We start from the raw sequence: 10,771 nt of genomic DNA on the forward strand, positions 1-10,771 counted from the left end.
TGCCAGCCTCTTGATTCAACTAGGATGAATTAAGAGTATGGAAGATATGGCAGCTTTCTAAAGAGGATCTTAAATGGCTAGTGTGGGCCTCTTTCGCAAGGGTAATCTAAGAGATTCTCCTTAATGCCTTCCTATCCAACATACTTTTTGGCATGGTTTCTAGGAGATCCCTCCTTGATGTCTTCCTATATCTGGTATACCTTTTTGGCATGGTTTCCAATTTCTCTTGGAAGGTCTTCTCCATGACATCAAAAGTGTAGTCACTTGAGCAAATTACTCATATACTTGTTGCTCATGTGATATTCAATGTATGCCAACATGAAGTTGGTATGGGCTAGGGTTGAAGAGTCATGATCAAGTTGTTTGAGATTCGTAGTATAAATACATGTGCAAACTTAATCCAAGAAGTATTGTTCATCATCGTAGAGGTTTGTAGCATACTCCTTCATTCCCAGGTGTGTTTGCAATGTTAGAGTGGAGATCAATAGAAACACACACATAGATGCATCAAGCAAGGAGAGATATATGGAAGCACAACACGCAAAGTAGATTGATAAGCATTGAGAATGCTTGAAGTATAAAAATTATTGAGTGGTCCCAAACAAGCATTGAGATTGTGAAATGCAAGGATTTATGCACAATTTTTAAAGATTAGTTTTTAATCATCACTAACACTTTGCATTCTACATAAAGTTACACATATCATCATCATTATTCTTTATGTTAATGATTTCAGTCTTATTGGTCTAAATGATGCATTATCTATCAAGTCAAGGCACACCTCTTAGGGTAATTTAACATGAAAGATATGGGTCACTTACACACACTCATAAGAGTGCGTATTTATGCTCAGGGAAAAAAAATTTTCTAAAGAGAGAAAAAGCACCCCGTCCCATTATTAGTCTACATCCACAAATCACAATCATATAAATGGCTATAAATCCCCACTATAGTGATGATGTAAACATGGGATTATATGGCTGATAAATCCCCAAAATGCATAGGGATTATGTGACTGATCAATTACCCTAAAGCTTTATGAAAGCCTTCAAAATTCTCTTGTGAGAGAATCTTCATGAACATATTTGCCACATTTTCCTGTGTAGAGATATAAGCCAGGCTAGTCTCTCTTGCAAAAATGAGCTTCCCTGACATAATGATAATGCACCTCAATGTGCTTTGTACGAGCATGAAATACTAGGCTCCTTGCAAATAGCTAATGCACTTTGGTTGCCAATGAAGATGGAGGTGGGGGACTATTGTCCAACACCAAGATCTACCAAAAAGCATATGAGCTATATGCACTCCACAGTCACTGTAAAATCTACCATGTACTCAGCTTCACAGCTTGAAAAGGCCATTGTCGGGCTACTTCTTGTGATGAGCCATAATATACATAAATCACCAAGATGAAAGCAAAATCTACTAGTGGATACTTGCATGTCATAACATCGAGCCCAATCGGAATCACTGAAAGCATGGAGCTGAATGTCACATTCCTTAGCATAGAATAAGCCAAGGGACTAAGTGCCTTGTAAGTATCTGAATACTTGTTTGGTAGCCTACCAATGCTTACTTTTGGGACTGTGCATAAACCTGCTCAACTAGGATACCCCAAACTCAATGTTAGCCTTGTATTACATAGACAGATGAGGCACCCAATAGATGATAAAGTGATGCACGAACTAGTTCACATGCATCTTGGAGACTAAGCTTAGGACATGTCTCTAATAATGTAACCACATGCTTACAATTTTAAAGACCAAACCGTGTAAGTAGCCTATGTATATACTTTGATTGCACCTTTCTTCTTAGGCTTATCACCCCCTTTCTTCTCGCCTCTTCTTCTCAACATCCTTTTTTAGAAGATTGGGCTGATTCTACATTTGGATTAGCCACCGATGAGAAAAGGCTTTGCTTTTACCTTTTTAAAGCAAATGCTTGATCTCCCACATGCATACTAGTTTGGTTTTGTTGAGATTGCTCTTCTTGCAAGAGCATTGTAACCAACTCATCAAATGTAAGGGCATTTGGGTTACCCTTTATCATGAGCCAAATTGTAGACACAAATGAATTCGGTAGAGCTACTATGAGAACAGTAGACACTAAAGAACTATCTGGATAGGCCTCATCAATGCATGTAAGCTGCTCCCTAAGATCTTTAATTGTTGTGAGGAACTCATCCATTAAATCTTCCTTATTCATATTGTTGGTGGGGAAATATGATCGCTTATTCCTGCAGCAACCTACTGAGATTCACTGGTTATACACGCAGCATACACCACGCAGCATACACCAGACAAATATGGATCTAACGCAAAACAAACACAACACACAGATCATTGAACACTACCGGGCTACCTCTTAATAATAAGTGTAAAAACAAGATACCTTAACAGATAACTTTAACGATCATAACGTATGAAACATAACTGAAACACACAGAGACATAACAGGAAGATGAATGTATAAGAGATAGCAAAAAAAAACGGTCTTGCTTATATTAATCCAAAACCAAAAGTGATACAATCGGCAGGCAGCCTTTGCAAGGCTCATGACTCATCCATTTATAGTCCGTGCTTGCAGTATTTATTAGTACTATGATGATAAGATGCACCAACTAAGTGTTTAAGGACACCAACTAAGTGTTTAAGGAAGCAGCAATAAAGTAGGCAGGTCTTGATAGTTGACGGTGGTGACATGTGATTGTCCAACTGCTGTGGCGCTGGCCCACGGCTCAGGCTAGTCTACAGCTAACACTTGGCACACGTGGTGGGTTGGATTCCCAATCCGATGACTCAAACCCACAATGTTGTCGTCTTCCAAACTGTTAAGATGTCTTTTAGCCTCTGGGCGAGTTTTGATCATAACTAATGGAGGTGTTAGTGATGACCTCTGGTTCGATGCTTGTAGAGGTTGGATCCTGAATGATGTGGTAACAGGCACATCTTGGAAGAGTGGATCTGGAAGGCAGAGGATGAAGAACACCTTCCACGAGATGAATTTCAGGGATTGCTTCCTGGAAGCAGACTTTTGGAAGAAAAATTATAGGGTAGTACTGGCTTCTTTCCAGGGTACTTGCCTTGGGTTCCTTGATGTGAGCAAGGATCTCGGCGATGCCATGGTTGTCAGTTTGCTGCTGGTCTTTGTTGGGCATTATCATGGTGATTAGCCGGTCATGTAGCTCATCATAGTTCTTCTAGAGAGTAGTGGAGTAATCCTTCAGCACTTCCAATAGCTGCATAGGTGTCTGCGGATTTAGTGCTAGCAGGTTCTGTGGGGGGTATCTCCACTTCCGCTGCTTTTCTAACTTCACCACTTACTTCATAGCACAAAGTGATGCTCTCAGGTGATGATGGCTCTGCCTTTGCTAGTGATATCCCAGCTATATCGGGTAGGAGCACAGAGATGGGAGGTAGAGGAGTTGCCCACGATCCTTGAATATGAGCCCTTGTGTTTACATGTTCCTCCGTATTACTACTGTTTTTGTTAATAACTTCAGAACCAGACTATTTTCTTGTAAATGGTCTTCTGGTGTCATTATTGTTGCATCTCCATCTTCCAGAATGCTGGGTTCTTTGTCCTCTCCCACTAGAGTGATTGTCTTTGTCCTCAGAGCTATGACTATCGTGCTGGTTGTTGGCATATCAGGAGTGAGATTTTGAAACCCATTCTTTGATCTCCAGTGTTGCAAAGAAGGTGATTCTCTTTCAGGCTATCCTTGACTTCTCCCTTTGTAAAAGGATCTTTACTGTTGCCACTGCCAGATGACTGGCCTTCACTATAGAAACTTCTTCTATGAGGGCGTAGATAGCCATCATAGATGGTGGCTTCCTTTTTAAGGTAATGGTAACTTTGGCTTGTGTAAACAAAGATAGAAGAAGGAACTAGGGTTTGTTGGGTTTTGGGAGTGCGTTGTACCTTATGGAGTGTGGATGTACAGACGGGTTGTACTTTAGTTTTAGATATGGGGGTTAGGTTTTCTAGGGTTAGAAGTTGGCCTTTGGGCACATATATGGTATTCTTCATGGCTGTGTGCAAAGCATGTGTAAGGCGAGAGAAAGTGTAGAAGGTCATTACAGGCGAAGGGTTATGGCTTAGAGAGCGAGAAGGGGTGCTGCATCTAAACAGATAGATACACCAAGATTAGTTGAATTTTGGGGGGATTTAAAAAGAGTTACCATGTAGAATTAGCGCGTAGCCATTAAAAATTCTTGATGAGACTATGTCATGTCACTTAGCACTTGAGGTGATTTTTTCATGATTGTTTGGAGAGGGGCCATGTCATGATGGTGATGGATGGTCAGGTAGTGGATTGGTGGTTCTGTCACCTTAATGAAGGGATTCGACAGTGTCAGTGCATGGTAGGGTCGCAAGCGATAGCTGTTGATTGGCTTTTGGAACCATTCACCCCATTGAGCATGCTGAGAAAGAAAGTGCCGTCATAGAACTTTTTGATTATCCAGAATGGTCCCGTCCACCACCAGCGAGACTGAAATAAGAGGACTGGATCTTCTTCCTTAAACATCTGGAACTTGGAGTGGCGGCAGTCGACCCATTTCTTCCTTCTTTTCTAAACGACTGTGGGGTGATGTAGAAACTCTTGAGCGAGCTTCATCCATTGCAAGGAGCTGGTCTAAGCGATGCTGAAGGGACTCTTCTTGGGTTAACTTTTCTACAATGGCAATGTAGAGACTTAGTACTAGGAATTCCATTAGTACGACTGCCTCGGTGCCATAAACTAGTTTGAATGGGGTCATTCCAGTCGAAATCTTGTAGACTGTGCGGAATGCCCATAAAGCTTAATAAAGATTTTCATCCTAGTCATTGTGATTTGATTGACCAACTTTGTGAGGATCTTCTTGAGGATTTTGTTGGCCAATTCAGCTTAACCATTGGCTTGTGATAGTACACTGTGGAGTGTTTATGAATGATGGGATGTTGGGTGACCACTTCTTTGATGACATCATTGACAAAGTGCTTACCTTGGCCACTAATCAACTCAATTGGGCATCCAAAACGAGTGATTATCATCTCTTACAGGAATTTGGCAGTTGGTTGATCTGTGTTATCTCGAAGAGCGCAGGCTTCTACCCATTTGGTGCTGTAGTCTGTTGCTACCATGATATACTTATGATTGATAAAAGAGATTGGGGACTTAAATGGGCCAAGGCCCAGTTTCTGGAATGGTTATATGGGAAGGATTGGGTTGTGTGGCATCTTGCCTCTATCTGTTGGCGGGCCAAGACGTTGGCATACGTCACACTGTTTGGCCCATCTGTATGCATCACCACAAGTACTGTTGGCCACCAGAGACCTGCTTGGAGGATTTTCCTCTCGGTGATTTCTCTGGTGAAGTGTCCTCCACTGATTCCTTGGTGAGCTTCTTTGAGGACAGCTTCCTACTCATGTGGTGGGATACACCTCCAGAGGATTTGGTCGATCCCTGACAATAAATGTTAGCATTTCATCATACCATGTTTGAGGGCTCAGCATCTGGTAGGTCATCTACTACTCCGATTGGGGCTTCTCCAGACTCAAATCGGGATAAATAATCTGCCACACTGTATGATTGGCACCTGGGGTGTGCACTATTGCGAACTCAAATTCTTGTAGTATGATTGTTACCTGGGGTGTGCACTATTGTGAACTCAAATTCTTGGAGTATTAGTATCCATCTGGCTAGCTTTCCTGCTATACTCTGCTTATCTACCAAATACAGCAAGGCAGAGTGATCCACATGAGAGGTAAATTTATTACCCCCAATAGGTAGTGCCGAAACTTGGGTACTGAGTAGATCATGCCAAGGGCTTCTCTGTGTGTGGTTGATTAGTTCTGCATAGCATTAGAGAGCCTTCGACTTGCATAGTAGACAGGTCAAAATCATTTCTTCTCGGCCTCTTGCATCAGCACACTGCCAATTGCGACATCAAAGGCATCCACAAAGACATGAAAGGGCAGGTCCTAGTTTGGGGGTTGGACAACCGGTGCTCCTAATAGCATGAGCTTGAGATGCCAGAATGCGATGTCACATTCCTTTGTCTAGTTGAAATTTGCCTGCCTTAATTGCTTGGTCATAAGTGTTTAGATCTGCACCATCCTTTGATTTAAGGGGGCTGCTACATGGGCAAGGTATCTGAGCATTTGGCTGTGCCATTTGACTTGTCCCAAAAATCTTCTCAGCTCTTTCTCATTTGTTAGAGTTGGGGCTTTCCGGATCACAACTGTAGGTGCATCAAATGTTTAGATGCTTTACCAAAAACACCAAAGTCATCAATGAATACTTGCATAAAGGTTGTCAGAAAATCATCAAAAATTTCTTGGACCATGCGCTCAAATGTGGCAAGAGCATTCTTGAGGCCAAAAGTCATGACATTTGATGCAAAAGCTCCCCATTCTGTATTGAAAGCTATTTTCTCCCAATCTTCTGAGGCCATTTGAACTTGATTACATCTGATGAACCCATCTAGGAATGAATACATATCATGGCCTGCCTATAGCATCAAGTATGGAATTTGTGAACGGCAAAGGAAAAGGATCTGAGATGGTTGCTGCATTCAGCTTTCGGTAATCTATACAAATCCTCAACTTTTGGTTTTTCCTGGTAACTATTACAATTGGGGACAACCATGTTGCCTGATCGATCAGAAATATGAATATGACTAGTAGCAGCTTATCTATTTCTTCCTTCACCCTTTTGGCATAATTCGGGTTCATCCGGTATCTTTGCCTGCTGCCAGATAGGGATGGCATCTTCCCTTAGATTGATCCGGTAGATTGATCTGGTGTTGGTAAAAGCTAGGATCAATCCCTTTCATCTCAGTGTAGCTCCAAGCAAACAAATCTTTGAAAGAAGTGAGCAACACCCGTAGCTTTGGTGGCTAAGATTGGGACTAGCTCATAAGCTAGTTTTGTGAAGTGTATAGAGATTTCAGCCCTCAAGCTTTGAAAAAGCCCAAGATTTTGATTCAAGTACACAACAAACATGGATAGACTATTGTAAATGCGGAACATGTATGCAAGTTCCCACAAGATTTTCCCAAAAGTCTAACTCATAGTACATCTACCATACCAGGTTAGTTACCTAAGAAGCAATAAAAAAAGCAAAACAAGAAAGCAATTTCCTTAAATGAATCAAGAGAAAGTATATCTACCATACTAGGCTAGTTATTCAATTAGGAAACCAAGAAGAAAAACAAGAAAGCAATTTCTTTACATGAATCAAGAGAAAAACCACAAAGCTTCATAAGATTTGAATAAAATGCTAATATTTACTTGTGGTTCTTCAAGCTGCTATGTAGAATCCATGAGTCTCAAAGCTACTCTCACCTACGTTGTTCGCAAATCTGCTTGGAAGGGATTGAGAACTCAAATCATGATAACTCCACCAAATTCAAAGCAAAGTTCATGAATCCGTGATCGTGCTCATGGACTCTATGAAGACTTGTAGGGACTGTATCGCTCTCCCTCTTTCCCTTCCCCTTCCTGGATTTGTTTCTCGGTGATACTCTTCTCTACTCAAAGTCATGGGAAAGGATGGGATTTCTGTATTTAGTGCTTCTTCCCCCTTGGATAAATCTCTCAAGATTGCCCTTGTGATAGCACTATTTGCATGTACACGAGGAAATCAAGATTTGTTATCATCTTGCTAATTCCCCCCTTTGTTATTATCTTGTTGATTTCCTTCTTTGTGTAAAGTCGTTTCCCCTTTTTCTGACTAGGGTTCTACTAGCCCATGATGGGTAGTTATCTCCTTTTAGATCCTCTTGGATTGGCTCTAGGGGGCTGGCGTTCCCTTTTCCAAGGCTTGTGCAAGAGCATGGGCTTCTGCTACAACCTCCATTCTATCCCTTTCTTGTGTGTCTGGCTCTGGGATTTACACTCTTTCTCGTGTCTATGTTATGCTAGGGTCCTTCTAGCATCTAGTTCTTGTTTTTGATGTTATAGACTTGCGATTATTTGTCAGCCTCCTAAATTTCATCTCTGTCTCCATCTCCTCACTCACAAGGAAAAAGGTCTCTCTATTTTGGCGATACTCTCCATGTCCCTCTTATTCCTAGGTTTAAGAGATTGGCTCATGAGAATGGGTAAAGTTTCCCTTGGCCCAAAAGTTTGTGTAGGAGGTGCTACTTGTGCAACTCCTCTTCCCGTTTGGGAACCTTTGAATGTTACTCATTGCGTGACCCCCCTTGTCAAGAGAGCGAGCCTCTTGCAAGGTCCATATCCGACTATATTTCAAATAGCCCTTTGGAAATGTTTAGCAACCCTGAAACTCTCTCCTCGCTCTCATCAATCATCTCAGCTTCCTCCATGGATTCCTTGCTATACTAGTTTCACTTGAATTCAAACCTCTCCAGACAAACACACTTTGATGTATGCTAGTTGAAAGACCGGACCCAATACTCCTCTGGTAGCAAAACCCTTGGTAATTAGATGCACTATCCTTTGGAGCAATTTCTTCTCCCATAATCTTTTCGAATTTCAAGTGTATGAAAAGGTGTCTTAGTAGGCTAAATCTCAATTTCTACCAAATTTATTGTTTAAGAACCTTTGGTGACCCAAAGATTGAGTTATCCACATGACATGAATACCTTTGTTTTTTTTACGTTAAACTTTTTTACTTATCCTTCAACTTCAAGGTGACCCTTTTGACCGTCGTTGTTTCCTTAGTTGGTTGGACTAAGCACTGTTCACAATTAAGCTCACTCAAAAGATAATCATGACGTGAATATCTAAGAGATAGTCATGTAGCTGTGAAAAACTTTAGTATTTCACGCCAAAATTTTTTCAAGATTTAAGTGCAAAATCATTACTAAAATAATGAGGTCTAACAATCTGTCTAAACTGATGAAAATTTCTCAAGAAACTCATGGTTGTGAAAAACTCTAGTTTTTCATGCCTTTTTAAAAAAATCTTTTTAAATCAAATTCAGTTACAATGAACTTGTGGACATCTCAAAATCCTCAAATGATGGAAATATTTCAACATGATTTTCTCAAGAAATTCATGTCGTGAGTATCTAGGAGACAGTCATGTGTGAAGACATCGAGATAGTCATGGCCGTGGAAAACTCTTGTTTTTATGCTAATTTTTTTAAAGGATAAGCGGATAAGATTTTATATTTTAGGCAATCCAATCCTGCACATCACAACGTGATTTTAGGGACTTTTGTCGGTCTGAATTTCTCTAGTTCTTTTCGATGGTGAAAAATTCCCAAGCATGAAAAACCAGAAACTAATTTTAATCTAAATTTTGAAGGTCCAAATCTTGTTTTTACTAGCGTTGGTTCTTTTAAATAAGCAAAAACAAAACCCAACAGGATGGTTTTTCACGTGAAAAACTAGAATGTTGCAAACTCAAAAAAAAAATCAAACAAAAATTGATTAGAATGCTCCCTCCGGGTTCCCTAAGTACTTACACACTAATCTTTCAACCCCCAAAACAATAAAAAGATATCTTCCACACTTTTTTCACCCTGTAACAACCTTATCCATTCACGATTTCACACAAAACCTTAACAGAACTAAAAATAAAGATTGTTAGCATGCAAGGAAAGGGCATAGCACTCTAAGGAGATGGAAGAAGCAAGATTAGATCCTCAGTAGTGGTGCCAAATTCTATTTTTCCAAGAACTCCACCATTCAAGCAAGAAGCAATGAAACAGACAACAACCATCGTGGGATTCTTACCATGCTTCTGGACCAAGATTTCTTTGACTGCCAAGCTCTACTAGTGGTTGCTAGCTCCAATCTCCCTCTTGTTGTCACCAAGAAGTTTGGTGCACTTCCCTGCAAGGACTCACCTGTGTCACTCTCTACACTGCCTCACATAAAGCATAAATAGGCAAGCATCTCCTATCAACTCTCTCTCTCTCTCTCTCTCTCTCTCTCTCTCTCTCTCCACACACACACACACACACACACACACACACACAAGAGCAAAGAGTGAGAAGGTAACTAGAGCTCACTTAGCATAAAGGGGAATTGTGTTATTGTATTATGAGAAATTGATTTACATAATTGGCTCTTATACACATGGGCACCCAAACTTAAACCCTAAACTTACTAAGCTTGGTCATTTGCCAAATTTTCTCATAATATGTACAACTTTTATAGTGCCTTTACATGACACTTATTGTGCTACTCTCGTTTGTAGTAGAGAGTGTCTTTCTTTAAGCCCAAAATGGGGTTAACACTGTAGAAGGCTAGGTGCTATCTTTTAAGGAATCTTCAAGGATGCTCTTCAACTTTGTAGGTGATTGTGGCTTTTAAAAAAGGCATAGGCCTCCTCTGCCTCGTTTGGTGGAGATGTTTTGCAGGTAAGCCACATGGATGGGGTGCATGGTGGAATCTCCGGTGGTGAGGGCTTGCTCGAGGTAAGTGTACACTATTTAATAATATAGTCGGAGGAACCCGTATTGGTTGTTGGGCATGTGTCAAAGTTAGTGGCAAGTGGACTTCACTCCCTGTGGTGACCAAGGGTCTTCATGGCTAGCATGGTTGAGTGAAGAAGATCTTAATTGATGGGGTAGTTGAGGCCAGGTTATGCCATGATCTTCCTCGGTAAAGAGTGTAGAATCGACGAACAAGTCGTGGTGAGGTTGGACACAACGAGGTGGGAGTCAATGGAGTACAAAAGCGTGGTGTCCAAGAAAGAGATGGCTTGGTCGAAGAAGAAAAGGGTGGTGGTGAGGGTTGGTTGCCACACAATGTTGAAGGTGGGGTTTGGATAGGGTCGGATAAAAAGATATTGAGTTGAAGCAAGTAAAAGA

This window comes from Cibotium barometz, chromosome 42 (genome assembly GCF_041138505.1).
Source record: "Cibotium barometz isolate CiBa-2024 chromosome 42, ASM4113850v1, whole genome shotgun sequence".
Taxonomy (NCBI): Eukaryota; Viridiplantae; Streptophyta; class Polypodiopsida; order Cyatheales; family Cibotiaceae; genus Cibotium; species Cibotium barometz.